The 12,741-nt window shown below is 36.9% G+C and overlaps 1 long non-coding RNA gene across 1 annotated transcript in view; it reads left to right on the forward strand.

The window, feature by feature from the left end:
• Positions 1-574: 574 nt before the first annotated feature.
• Positions 575-12,741, forward strand: part of LOC125937281 (uncharacterized) — an 89,267-nt gene continuing 77,100 nt past the window's right edge. Inside the window, exon 1 of the long non-coding RNA XR_007462341.1 lies at positions 575-706. This is a non-coding gene — a long non-coding RNA (uncharacterized LOC125937281). The remainder of the gene's footprint in view (positions 707-12,741) is intronic.

Raw genomic sequence — 12,741 nt, forward strand, 5'->3', positions numbered from 1 at the left:
ATATTTAAACACTTTGTGTGTTAAATGTTAAAAAGTGCTTGTGTTAAATGATATGAATTAGCAAGCCAAGGACGACTATTTTGCATTTAAGAAGGCACTGAGCCTTCTGGGCTTATAGAATCCAGGGTATCTGCAACAGAGGAGTCTTTGGGAGTTGTAGGTTTGTTGATTTCTCAGAAAACATCTAATACTTTTTAGCATTACTTTTGCAAATTTTCTGGCAAACTCTGGAAAACTTAGAATATTGAGGGTGGGGAATCATCTGTACTTCACGGAAGGGAAATCAGAGATCTTGGGTGTATATTGTGAAGGTTAATTTTACGTGTCAAATTTACCAAGGTCATGTGGTACCCAGATATTTGATCAAATATTATTTGGGTGTTTCAGTGAGAATAATTTTGGATGAGATGAACATTGAAATCAGTAGACTGAGTAAAGCAGATAGTCCTCCATAATGTGGGTGGGTCTCATCCAATAAGTTGAAGGTCTGTATAGAACAAAAATGCTAGTTCTCCTTCAAGTAGGAAAGAATTTTTTCTTTCTGATGGCCTTCAAACTAGAACATCACCTTTTTCTTCTCTTTGGACTCAAAAGGAAATATTTGTTCTTCCTGCTGGCGTTTGGACTGGAACTACATCATCAGCTCTCCTGATCTTCAGCTTACGAAATCAGCTTGCAGATTTTGGAATTGCCAGCTTCTGTAATTGTAAGTCAGTTCGTTATGCATCCTATTGTTTCTCTTTCTTTGGAGAACTCCGATAAATACATATAACTCTACATGGTGAGAATCATAGGTATATTACTCCTTTTTTTCCAACTGCAACATTCATATTAATATAGTATATACATGTGTTTACTAATTAGTGATAAGAAAACAGGGGAAATAATTCTACATATCCATTAGTCCTGAGTAGGCTGTACTCTGCTAACCCTGAATAGGTATAAAAGTACGACACTCTCCATTATACCACCTACAGAATGCTTTTTTTCACATAAGTGAGAGTAGGATTTCCAGATGTCTGCCCTGATCATTTAGGGAATATTATGAGGAATCCACCACTCTTAACTTTTCAAACATGCCTTAGAGTAATCCCTACAGAATCGTTACAAATGACTGCAAACTCAGAAAAAGAAGTGGGCCTTGGTTTGTTGAGGTGGGTTGTTTTTGTGTTTTGTTTATTTGTTTGTTCTGAATATGTGTAGAAAAGGCTCTTGAAGGAGGAGAAAGAAGTTTATAGTGAAAGTACAGACTGTGTGGAGAACCAGTTTAAAAAGTCTTTCCAGTGTAACACAATTGGCTTTACACAATTAGAGGAAAAAGAGTGGGTGGGAAAGAATACATTGCTGATGTCTAAGAAGCTACAAGAAAGCCTGAACAAGACAGAGCTTGCTTATGAGAAAAGCACAGTTTCAATACAAGGTTGTTAGAGTACAATCTGTTGTTTATGCTTGACCAGCCTGGCCTCCTACAACCCGTGTGGATTTGGTAGGCTGCCAGTCATGTTATCCCCCTGGCTACAGTAAGTTTCCCGCAAAGTCTGTAAGATTCTTGAATGACTACCACAGTCTTTTATGTATGGAATGTGGGTCAGAGAGCTCTCTCTTCCTTTCAAGATCGCGAACACTGAGCGCTGTAAGCCTGGATCTACCAGTGGGTACCCCCTGCCCTCCTCATTCCTTATCCTGGCAATAGGAAAGAAAGTGGCCAACACACAAACAAGGGATAGTGTCTTATTTTTATAACATCATCTTCAATGTGGGGAAGAAACTCAGATGTAGGCATAAATTTCAATTAATCTACATTTTCTTTAAGTGTAAAGATTCATGAAATACCATTTTTATAACATTTAATGATGGAAGGCAATTCAATAATAATTGAAATCTGGGTTATTACTGCTATAAATCTTTAACAGTCTTACAAGGGAAATTTCATTGAAAACAACAGAATGAGAGTATAAAGGCTGTAGCACCACAACCTTGAATTATTTTTTGAGGTCAATTTCAGCGACAGTTTCCAAATTGAAGTCATTGTCTTCTCTGACTGGGTCATAGGTCCTGAAGCTAAATGATTGAATGGTACATCTAAATGGTAGCTTGAGACAGGAAACTTACCTGGATGCAAACATGGATTTTATGTAACTCTAGGTTCTTTTGGAAGTGATACATGTTTGTAATTCACCAAGCCATAGTCTCACCTCATCCCCTTCACTATCTATAACTTGGAGTGTAATTGGGTATTGATACTCCCATCAGTTGGGGGGATGGCAGAGAAGGAAGACAAGGCTGATGAGGGGAAATTATTATTGGGTATCTTTGCCTCTTGTGAATAATGAAGGTGAAGTAATTAGTGGAAATAAATGTGGTGGATATCAGTTAAAATGAGACTAAAATTGGAAGTTTCCACATTTTACATTCTCCTTTCTTAAATAGTACTTAAAAAAATAGGCAAATGTTATACTCATTATCCCAAAGGTTAAAATGGATCATAAAAAAAAAAAAAAATGAAGGGTTTATCCCCAGCTTTAACTTGCAGGTTTGAAAAAAGAGAATTTTTTTTTTCAAGGACAGGGTGTTTCTAGAAACACCTTGAAAGATGATTTTCTTCAAAAATTATATTAGAACATTTATCAACATAAAACTAATAGTTTCTCCTAGCAATAAAGTAGGGGGATTTATAACAGCCTTTAAAAATAACTTCATTCATAATGGATCCTAGTCAAACCAAATAATTATAAAATATTGATTCTTTGAGGTATAATATTTCAGAATTCCATTACATGATGGGAAATATAATTTATTTCAAATTAAAGTAGAAATTTATCTCAAATGTCTCTATATTCTTAGCTGTCAATTCAAGGTTTTTGGTGTGTCTGTGTGTGTTTGTGTGTGTGTGTGTGTGTTTTAGTTAGCTGTTTAGATTATTTTCCCTTTATTATTTCCACTGGGTTTATTAAATTTTTGATAAAAATCACCTGTTGTGATGGATGATTCTGTATATATGTGAAAGTTACCTATTATAGATATATATACAATTATTTATGAAAAGTATTTTTTAATCAAAGAGAATACTTCAGCCTTGATATGACAGAAATTAAGGAACAGTACACAATTTAAAGTAATTTTATTTTCATGAAGCATTGAATTTTTATCAAGGGAGTGATTTTAATTTTTTTAATGTTTATTTATTTTCGAGAGAGAGAGAGCAGGCAGGTGAGGAAACGAGAGGGAGGAAGACACAGAATCCAAAGCAGGCTCCAGGCTCTGAGCTGTCAGCACAGAGCCGGATGCTGGGCTCAAACTCACAAGCTAAGCCATGAAATCATGACCTGTGCCAAAGTCAGATGCTGGATGGACTGAGCCGTCCATGTGCCCCTAGGGAGTGATTTTTAACCTTTCTGGTTCACTGATCCCTTTGTAAACCTGATCAGATGTATAGATCTATTGCCCAGAAAAATGCACATATACATCAGAAATATATACCACTTATTAGGGATACATGAACTGCTGATTTAGACCCTAGATTTAGGACTGATTTTAAGTCAAATCTGTTTTTTAATGTTAATTGTAAAACTAATCACTGTCATCTTTATTTGATAGTTTATATGGATGAACTACAAAATCTAAAACAACTTATTCTAAATGATTAAAGAATCATTTATATATTTGAATAATTACCTGGAAAATTAAGTTTAAAAAATGAGAAATAAACAGATACTCCACAAGCCAGAACTCTTATTGGAAAAATAGACACAAATAACTTATTTTACAATAAATCATAAAAATATATTTATTGGCATTCTAAGAGTTTAAAAGTCTTTCTTCTAAAAGTACATGAAAACTTGTATTTTTGTGTTCTTAAAATATAAAGCTTTTCCACTCAGGGTACTAACAGGAAATAATATTTTCAGATCAATGGAAATAAAAGCAACTTATTAGAAAAAAAACACTAATTTTGATGTGTTTACAACTTGTGATAATATCAATTATTGGACATTCTTCTGCCCTCAAAGGGCTCATATTTGCAAAGAGGCAAAGACTCAACAGTATGCAGGAACATGCACACACACACACACACACTTTAATGCTCTGTTAACTAATTATCTCTTAGATTTATCATGATAACATATAACACGGGTTCTAGAGAAATGGCTAAGGGAAAATCCTGGATTCTACCACTTGCTAAATGGCAAGGTATTTATTATCATGTTTCATCACCTGTAAAATGGGTTTCCTTACCTGTAATGATATCATGTGCCTCATAGGGCTTTTGTGAAGACTGAACATGCCATTTTAAGTGTTTATCCCAATGTCTGGAACATAGCAAGCACTCCAAATTTCAACTATGAATGATGCTGTCACTATATTGTGATAGTCGTAGTAGCAGTATTTGAGGAGTGAAAATTCTTCCAAAACTTTCTCTAAGGAGATAGAGGACCGATAGGTAGACAGACAGGTTCAGAGATAAGTATATAGACGCAGACGGCCCACGGGTCTCAAGGTATGGCCCAGGGACCTTTGAAGCTCTCCCAGATCCTCTCACGGAGTTCATGACATCAAAACTATTTCATCACAATACTAAGACATTATTTACCTTCTTCACTTTCATTCTCTCACAATCAAGAGTGAACTTACTGAGGCCAGAAGGCAGAAGCAAGTATGAGAATCCAGCAATCCTTCATGAAGCAAGACATGAAAGAGTTTTGCATGATGCAAAATAATGCCACCATTCGCACTAAATTAATTTAATAAATTTTATAAAGTTAAGTTATAATTTAACTTATAAAAATAGAATATTTTTTATAAAATATGTTATTACTATAAGTAATTTATATTTATTGTTGTGTTAAATGACTTAATAAGTGTATTCAATATGTCTCAGTTTTAATTTCTTTTTTAAAAAAATTTTTATGTTGATTTTTGAGAGAGAGAGAGAGAGAGGGCGCATGAACAGGGGAGGGGCAGAGAGAGAAAGGGACCCAGAATCCTAAGCAGGCTTCAGGCTCTGAGCCATCAGCACAGAGCCTGATGTAGGGCTCAAACTCACAAACTTCCAGATCATGACCTGAGCCACAATTGGACGCTTAACTGACAGAGCCACTCATGCACCTCTCAGTTTTAATTTCTAGTATCTGTGAATAAATATAATCCACATACACAAAATTTTTCTGGTGTCCTCCATGTAAAAAGTCTCAAAACTAAAAAAGATTAGGAACTGCTGCTGTATAAATTGCTTTGCAAATGGACTTTTTGTTATTTAACAATCTACCAAGTACAGTTATCCATGTCATTTCAATATATCCACATCTACAATTCCATTTCTGCATGGCTGAATTGTTGAAATGTACCAAATTTATTTAACCTGACTGAGAAATGCTGATATTTTAGTAGAGATAATGATCGCAGATTGGAGTATGTATCCTTTGAGAAGAGATGAGAGCTGGCTTCAATTATAAGGATAAATTTTCATTGGGACCTTAACTACCAAGTGTTTTCAGTTTGTTTTGTTCTGTTTTGTTTGGGGTTTTATCACTATGTCGATTCCCTGAACAAATTTGATAACCGTGAAATCACACAAGGAAAATGGAAGGCCAGTCATTAATTAGACATTTTCTTATCAGCTCTAACAGAACTCATATAATAATAATAGCTATGGGGAAAGAAACCGATAGGAAATACCAAACATAATTGCCCTTAAGTCCACGAGCACCTAATCATTATACATTTAATCAGTAACGAGGAGAGTTACCTTTGTTTACCAAGCTGATGAGATAAATATAAACCAGTGAATCCAAATTACAGTTTAGCTATGAGTGTTATTCAGTGATACTGAATCTAATCTTGAAATCTCTAAGTCTTTTAAGTTCCCTCTGATCTTTCACATTTAAAGAGCAACTGAAATAGTAAGTCATCTTTTCTTTGGGGGGATGGCATTCTTTTGTCCACCACACTCTTAATGTTTAGCGGGTCATTTTTATGGAAAAAGATTCTTGATGACTCTACTTCTATATCTCAATGCCTATTTAAAGCACCTATTATGAAATCGTGTTAGATCTCCCCAAATACCCATGAATTGGAACAATTGTATGCATCTAAATTTACTGCTAGAAAATATGCTAGCAAATAAGGAATATCAGTTGATTTGCCAGAATATAATTAAGTTATCTACAGCAAATCTTGATTTTGAGCTTCGTTTGCCTATTTTGTTGACATTTGCATTCATGCTTTATATACATGTTGAGGATCAGTTACCATGGAATAATCAGTGTGTTAAAAAGAAGGGTATAACACACATTCTTTTCAGCAAGGAAGGGTATAATGTTTGGGGTCGACATTTTATCTATGTTGGACACACAAATAAATATTCATAAACCATTACAGAATGGAAAATCTAAAAGCAAGTGTCTACTAATCAAGGAATGAGAGTACAAACAGTGCAAGATGAACGTGCAGAGAAGAGAGAAATCTGTTGCTGGGGTGTGTTTGTGGAGGCTCTGTGGCAGCAGGTAGGGTCCCGGTAACCGCTGGGGATGGAAGGCCAGGAGAGATCAGGCTGGGGCCTGGGGACTGGAAGAAGGCATCCCACCCAGGTGCAGGTAGCCACAGGGCGAGGCAGAGATGCCTGTGGGTTAGGAAGTCTCGTTGATGGAATTGGATGGTTCAAAGGAGCATTGAGAAAGTGAAAACAATAAGTTTGGACTAGACTGGAAAATATCTTGAATGACAGGTCCAGATTTGGATATGACTATTTAGGCGAATGATAAAGATAGCAATACACAGGAAGGAAATATAAGTAATAGAGAGAGCAGTAAACTAGAAGTTAGAGCATTTGAATTTTGCTGGCTGGGTAAGTGTGACCGTGGCTCATGTCCTTTCTGAGTCTCAATATTTAGAGTGAAAGAGCAACAGATGAGACTTTCACATCCTATTCGCATATTGCTGTGAGGATGAACTGAGACCATACATGCTAAAACGCTTTACAATTGTAAAGTAGTGTAAAATTGAAGTATTAAATATCATTAAAGTATTAAGTAGAAGATCATGCCCTGACATAAGAAAATACTTTATTTGCTCCAATGACTGTTGACAGAGATGCATTTTAGGTTAGAACAATCATATTTTAGACCTAAAGAAAATGTGAATAAGTACGTAAAAAGAAAAAGGGGATGGGGAGAGACATCATTCATTTTTTTTCTTCCTGTACTGTTGTGAAATGGTACATCATTTTAGCCCTAAGTTTAAGAAAACAGATAATAAGCAAATAAATGGGATAAGGATATATTCAAATGACCTAGACCTTTACACTGAGTTTTCTTTGAGTCAGGCCCCTTGAATTTGGTACCCTGATTTCAAAACTATTTTAGCATAAAAATACATATGTTTTTAATAGCCTCTGTTTTGTATTGTCTCTTCTATCCTCCATGAGAAAGGATAATAAAGACTGGACTCTATTATATGCAGATATCAATCGATATATTTTACATTCCACCAGCTTCAAGTTCTTGCCCACCAGAAAAAAAAATTTAAATTTATAGTGCTGTTCTTGTGGGAACCCTTGAGTGGAAATGTTCCTTCATTAAGAAAAGGAATGTGATCAGCACATTGGAATGTAAATTTCTTAGGCACAAGGGTTTCCTTACAGTATTTTAATAGACCTTGACTTCATGGTTCCCTTATTTTAAGAATTTATCAGGCATCAACAATAGTTTCAGGCATTTCTAATAAACCTATAAACAGATAAGAAAATATTAACAAGGTACAAAAGATTGCTTTTCGTTTAGATTTTTTGAAACAACCTGATATGTAACAGCATTAAAGTAGGCACGGTTTAGATTTCTGAGTGGTGAAAAGCACCTTTGACATTGTCCCCTAGTTTTATTTCTATGCTTATCCCAGCCATGGTCAGTCTTGGCCACCACGGGAATCACACACATGTATCGTCGCCCATTGTGGCAACAGCACTATTTCCTCCTGGAAGATTAGAAAATACCATATGCTTTATAGCGTTTTCCCACTTCAAGTCACTTTTTTTCTCTGCTTGTCTTAGAAAATAGGGAACTGAATACTTCCAGGGTTGCTTCCAAAGGCATTTGTTGATCTTGATTCCTGTCCTGGATCCACTGCTCTTTAGTTGTTTGACTCTAGATGAGACCTGAGACATTTAACATTATTGGGCACATCAGACATGATAAAGCATTTGAAAGTAATCTGAAAACTAATTACAAGTGTAAATTGTTCCTGTTTGTAATTGTGTTGGTAATAGCCTACTCTGGCAGTGTATTTCACTCATTCTCAACACACACATACATACTCATGAGAAAGAGAGAGCAAGAGGGAAAGGGAGAGAGAGAAAGAGAGAGAGAAACAGTGAGGGAGAGGAAGGGAGAAAGAGAGAAACATAATGCAAAACTTCTCCACCATTAATTCTTTAAAAGTGTTTTGTTTAGCTGAGTGGCTCAGTTGGTTGAGTGTCCGACTCTTGATTTCTACTGAGGTTGTGATCCTACAATTTGTGGGATTGAGCCCTGGGTCGGGCTTTGTGCTGAGCGTGGAGCCTGCTTGGGATTGTCTCTCTCCCTCTGCCCCTCACCCCTGCTAGTTTTCTCTCTCTCTAAAGAAAAAAAAACCAAAATCAATAAATAAAATTAAAAGTGTTTTATTTATATTTGATTTTAAAAACCAGGAAGCAGAGGGTTCAAGACCTGTGACTCAGTTACCTCATCCAAAAATGGTGTAAAAGCTAGGAGAAACTGTGACGATAGTTAAGATCATGAATATGAGATAGCACTTTAAAGTAAATTAGTGTTACAAACAAAGTGCATTGTTATTATTAGTTATTATTATTAAATACATAAAATTTTTGTGAAAATCTTCTTTACAAGCCAACTTGACATAACAGGTAGCCACTGTACATTCGATAAAGAATAATGCCATAAAATAATATGCCTAGCAGGATCTGTTTGCTAACCCTTGGGATCTTTACCCCTAAAGGCTAGCAGAGCAGGTGCAAATGAGGAAAAGGACTTACCTTGAGGAACGTTGGTACATAGTTTAGCCAGATTGGAAATCTGTGTCCATTCTTCCCTGAGCATCTCTACTCCAAGGAATGACTCTAAAGGCTGTCCTTATGTCCTACCCTCTATTCCTTACAAACACGGAGACATGGAGTGGGCCAAAATTTTGTTTTCAGTGAAAATACTTCTTTGTAATCATACTTAGATTTGTTGCACACAATACATTCTCCATGCTCCTTTACACATGCTTTTCCCTTGGTCTGCAGCATCCTCTTTTCTCCAGGCCCCTCCTTTGCCCGCTTACCATCTACACACTCATTTGTTAACTTCTCTATGGAGCATGGTGAGGCGAAGTGATATGCTTCCTGGGTTGGGCCCCAACTTGAATCCCCCTTGCCCAGGGCAGATTTCGGAGCCCAGTCCATGTTCAGCCCCTGAGAGAGGATTTCGTGGATCCTTGGATATGGATATCTCCGTCATTGCACATTCCCAATTCATAGGCCTTCCCCAGCGAGCAGTAAGTTCCAAGGGCTGGACATGTCTATCTGGTGCCTCACTTTGTTCTCAGTACCTCATGCGGTGCCTTGTATAGCCTATGTGATCAGCAAATAGTTGCTAAATAAATAGGTACAGACACTTTACCAGGAACATTGCATTGAAACCACAAAATAATTCTGTGAGGCAGATGGGCGATGCCCATTTCATAGGTGAGGAAATAGAAAGAACACGAGTAAGTTGCCCAAGGGTTACATAACTAGTACAACAAAGAGAACTTTGTTTCAATACAGACCCAGGTTTTGTTTTCTTGTTTTTGTTTCACCTGGGGCCTTGGAGTTTGGGAATGGTTCCTTTGCACCAGAGCTGGAAGTTAAAAATAAAAATAAAATAAATGAATACTTGCTTTACATATAATTTATAAAACTTCAATTCATGCAAAAAGGAGTATTAAGTTATATTAACAAATTTAAGGTTTCTCCAGCAACACATAGAAATTACATTTACCATTCACAGCATCTAGTGGCCTCTACTTTCTTTTGTCTGTTTTTATTATACTCTCCCAAACTTTTATAGTCAGTATTTAGCTGTAAATGATGATGAGGTTTAATAGGAAAGGTTAACATTCTCAATGGCTTTTTGAACCTTGCACCTAGGATCTCCATTTTCAAGAAGTCCACCAATGAACAGAGTTTCTTTAACTTTCCCACCTAAAAGTTGGAAGAGAGAAATCGTGTAAGGACAGAAGTCTTTGGGAAAGTGATAATATTAATCGAATTTTATCATGCGCTTACTATAGGCAAGGCTGCATCTCATTAATTCCTGACAAAACTTTCAGGATGTATTACTTTTATTTGCATCTTACATGTAGGGAATAGAAATGAAGCTTGGAGAGACTCAGCAACTTGCCCAAGAGAAACAACTATCAAATGCTAGATTTGTCTGGCATTGGAGTCTGAACTTTTAACAGTACCTGGTATTGACTCTTACTGGACCTCTGCAAGCATGAAACATCAAGGAGTTTTATCTAAGAGAGCATCCAGGATTTGAGGTTACTTCATTATGAACATATTAGCTTATTATATAAAAATAATTGTTAATTTCTCCTCAAATCTTAGAGGAAAATTATTCACCCAAGGAGATATGTCATGCTAAAGAGCCCCTGCCTTCTCCCCGGTGCACACATAACACCCAGTTTGACATGTACAGGTATAAAAACATTCCCTGAGAATATCATTTGGCTCAGCAGAGGTTTGTACCGGAGCTAGAGGTAAATAATACATAATGCATGAGACAGGAAAGGCACAGGATCAGGACGCTCTTGTAACCTCCCCATTTATGTCAGTCAGTCACTGAGAAAGGCCTTCTGTCTACTCTCTACTTGGTGGAGAGGACAGGGGGAAGAAAACAGCAGCAGAAAGAAAAGCAATGAATGGGAACATTCAGTGGGGCGTTCTTCTTATCTGGTGCTGAGTCTAATTCTGTAAATAGAGCACTGCTTCCCCTTCCCTCTATACCATCCAGGTTGCGTTATTTTCTAGTTGCTTTGGTTGTAGGGGATGTTGGCTCGCTGCATACATTTGATTTATGATTCCGAGCTAGATTATGAATCCAGAAAATATTCTTTTGCCTGAAGTTTCTGTGTCTGCTTGCAAATTCACTTGGGGAGAGCATGACTTTTGTCCATCTTTCATGGTCGTGAATTTAGTGACATGTGCAATGTAGCAAGAAGAGGATGAAAAGAAGAGGAAAGACAGTTTGGCGTCTAGAGACCACATCCATCAGATTCACAGCGGGAGAAGAAATCACAAAGATTTCTTTGTTTTGTTTTGCTTAAAGAATTTGGCTTTGAGGATGGTGGCATTTTTCTGTCACCATGGGAGAAATTTCTTTGGGGGAAAAAAAATCTCTGCTGGTGAACAGTTCTCAAGGTGACCTGGTAGGCTTACAATTGAAACAAGAGGGGTCAGGTGCAGAAATGAGTGCTGAGGAGAATAATGTTGATGCCTTCTGAGGAGAGAACACAGAGATTTAAAAATAAAGTTGGAGCTTTTGATGTTTGGCACAATTTCCTCAAAGAAATTATGTTCAATTACAGTTCAGACCCGAGCGCTATCCCATGGTATGTAGGTGGATTTTCAATTCTCAAATCAACAGCAACAACTCAGTCAGATGGATTCTTTTAATTCTGAGGCCGAGAAAGTTGTCAGGACTTGTTAAAGTTGCTGGAAGATGAGAGGGAGTATTGTTCTCCGGCAGGCACGTTGGGCGAGGATTAGAAATATTAAAAATAAAAAAATACTAAAAATATTAGAAGCTCTAGGGTTGGAGCTGGAAACCAGTCTGTGACATTTGTTGTAAGAGGCTGCCTGTGACATGAGATTCTCAAGTAGCCTAGTTGGTGTTGCGACTCCCAACAAACGACCTTATCAGAAAGGGGTTGTTGTGATTCCCATTTTACCAATGGGAACACTGAGGTTTGAAAAGGTTGTTGGTTTTGTTTGTTTTTTTCTCTAAGAATTCAGGATTGAATCTACATGGTTTGACCCTGATCCTGAGTTGTTACTGTTATGAGGGATTGCTCAGATATCCTTCTGGGTTCCACATATTTTTAGTATTTTCATATTCAACTACTTTTGAAAAACTCTGGACTAAGCAAAGTAAAATGAGTTTCCTTTATTGCAGGACTTTTGCATTGTGAATTTTGAAATGTGGACTATATTTGGTAGCATTTACCACACTGGCGTTGCTAGGAAAATTGTAAGGTGCTGCACATCTTCAGGGACTAAAGCTCTTCAGAATGAATTGGGGGAAGTGACACAAATGGTTGGTAAATGTAACCATTAGTTGCTTTCAGTAAGCCAAGCACCTGGCAAAAGGATAATTTCAGCCACCAGAGAAAGCTGGCGAGGAAAAATAGATATTTGCTGACCTTGGAGATTCACCATTTATGTCCACCAGGTGAGTTCAGAAGGTGGCTTATTGAGTGATAAATAACGAGTTTCAACCACACTGTCTAGGTTCAACACCCGGTGCTGCCATTCATCTGATGTGTAATCTCAGATAAATCACTACACTTCTCTTTGCTTGTTCCTCCTCGGTCAAATAAAGATAATAATAATGTTTGCCTCATGAGGGTGTCATGAAGATTACGGGAATAAATATTCCTGAAGCATTTAAAACAGTTACTGATATTTAGTAATTGACAGCTAAGAGTTTATTAAATAAATTCCAC

This window comes from Panthera uncia (assembly GCF_023721935.1).
Source record: "Panthera uncia isolate 11264 chromosome A3 unlocalized genomic scaffold, Puncia_PCG_1.0 HiC_scaffold_12, whole genome shotgun sequence".
Classification (NCBI taxonomy): domain Eukaryota; kingdom Metazoa; phylum Chordata; class Mammalia; order Carnivora; family Felidae; genus Panthera; species Panthera uncia.